This window comes from Alexandromys fortis, unplaced genomic scaffold, assembly GCF_014885135.2.
Source record: "Alexandromys fortis isolate MF-2015 unplaced genomic scaffold, M_Fortis_MF-2015_v1.1 scaffold_119, whole genome shotgun sequence".
Taxonomy (NCBI): Eukaryota; Metazoa; Chordata; class Mammalia; order Rodentia; family Cricetidae; genus Alexandromys; species Alexandromys fortis.
In genome coordinates this window covers 2,899,353-2,901,376 of record NW_026067991.1, presented here as the reverse complement: position 1 = coordinate 2,901,376, position 2,024 = coordinate 2,899,353, and positions in this window count along the sequence as shown.

Below are 2,024 nucleotides of genomic sequence, written 5' to 3'. Positions count from 1 at the left end.
TCTCTCTCTCTCTCTCTCTCTCTCTCTCTCGACAGGGATACAGGGTTTCTCTGTAGCTTTGAAGCCTGTCCTGGAACTAGCTCTTGTAGCCCAGGCTGACCTAGAACTCCCAGAGATTCGATTGCCTCAAGCCTCTTTCTTAATAAGAACCAGTGATTACAACAGACTCACTCGGATAATGGAGAAAAATCTCCCATCTGAAGACATATCAGGGGATATGGCTCTAGAGTGTATCAAATGCTTAGCTCATGTGAAGCTTAGGGTGCTAGGAGCCAAACAGGTTCATAAGTCCCAGGTTAGGGAACAGGTGTGTTCTGGGATCTTTTTCATGGGAGCTGTGCCTGCCTCTGACACGGCCCCAGTTCCAGCACTGTGCTTGCTCAATAGGAAGCTCAAGGAACATGCCTTAGGTTGACGAGGGAGGAATAGTAAATTAGATTAACTGAAAAGCTTATCCTCACAGCTTTCCTTTCTTGTTTTCACTTTGGGGTTGGTTTCTGGTTGCTCTATCTTAAGAGCTGCAAGTACCAGAAGGACCACCTCTTTTACTGAGCAATCTGTTCTCCCAAGTGGCCCGGAATTTAAAAAGGAACAGCCATAGGCTCCCGAGACAGTCAGCGAAGGCTGGGTGGCTCTAGGCTATGAGTAAAGTTTAAATGCACAACAGCCTGCCATCTACAGCAGCAGCCTTCATAGATGCTTAAAACAAAGCCACTCCCCTGCACTTTGTGGAGCTGCAGCCCTGGCCACGGGACCTGAGGGACCTGAGGGACCAGGAGCCCAGAGGGGGTCTGCCGGTACTCCATGATTGCTGGAGGTGGTGTCCCTACAGAGGACAAGCCGATGACTGGACAGGAGGTGGAGGTCACAGTGGCTGCATAGGAGGGACGACACACAGGAGTTTCACGACACCTTCAGGCCTCAAGGAAGACCCTGACTAATCCCACCCCTTAGCAGCTGGTGGGAAGTGGCCATGGCTGTGAAGAGGACACCAGCGCTGTCACCAAGTTCTGACTGCATAAAGTCCAATCCAGCAGGGCCCGAACTGTAGGACCAGCTGGTGTTGACTTCTGCTATAAAAGCTCCCCAGTGAAGACTGGCCAGAGTATCTGCTGTTCCCATCACACAGACACTAATCCCAGAAACTGCTGGACTAGTTCCCTTTAGCATGATGAACAGTAAGCCTCATAGGGATGGCTCCCCTAGCATTCTGTCTCAGCATCTCCCTGGACCCTGTGGTACAGAGACCTTTGACGTGGTGGGGAGAAACCATGGAGAAGCCACGGAATGAAATGTTTCTGGCCACCTATGTGTCCTTGCAGTACCAGAAATTTTACACTGTGCTCTCTTCCCCATCTGTTACATTTCACTAAAAATTGATTTATTAAAATGCAGTTGGGAAATATATTACTTCACATTAAGAACAAATAAATCAGTAAGCCACAGATAACCCTAACACTGACGGCAGGGACTGGAATCGACATTTCTCCGAAGAAGATACAGAAACTGTCAAAAAAAAAAAAAGCATGCAGCAAAATGCTGAGCTTCACTGGAGAAATGCAGATGAAAACCTCTTGGGTGCCACCTCACATTGGATAGGGTGGTGCACTCTTCCTTTTAGGCAGTCTCTCACTATGTAGCCCAGGCTGGCCTTACAGGTGAGATCTTCTGCCTCAGTCTCCAGAGTGCTGGGTAACAAGCACGTACCACACCCAGCTATAAACTGTTTCCAGCAAACAGCAAATGTTCCTGAATGTGTGCAGACATGGATTGGGAACAAGGAACGGTGTGGCCTCTGCCGGACAGTCTGGACAGTCTGGTCACTCCAGCAAGCTAAACTTAGAACCGCCGTAAGACACAGAAATTCCAGTCCTGTCCACACAGCGCCCAAGACCATTTAAATCAGATTGGAAAACGTCTTATTCACAATAACTAGAAAGTGGAAAAAAACCTCATGTGTCTACCAACAGATAGATAGATAAAAGGAACATATACAATGGGATATTATGCAGCTGAGGCAGGAG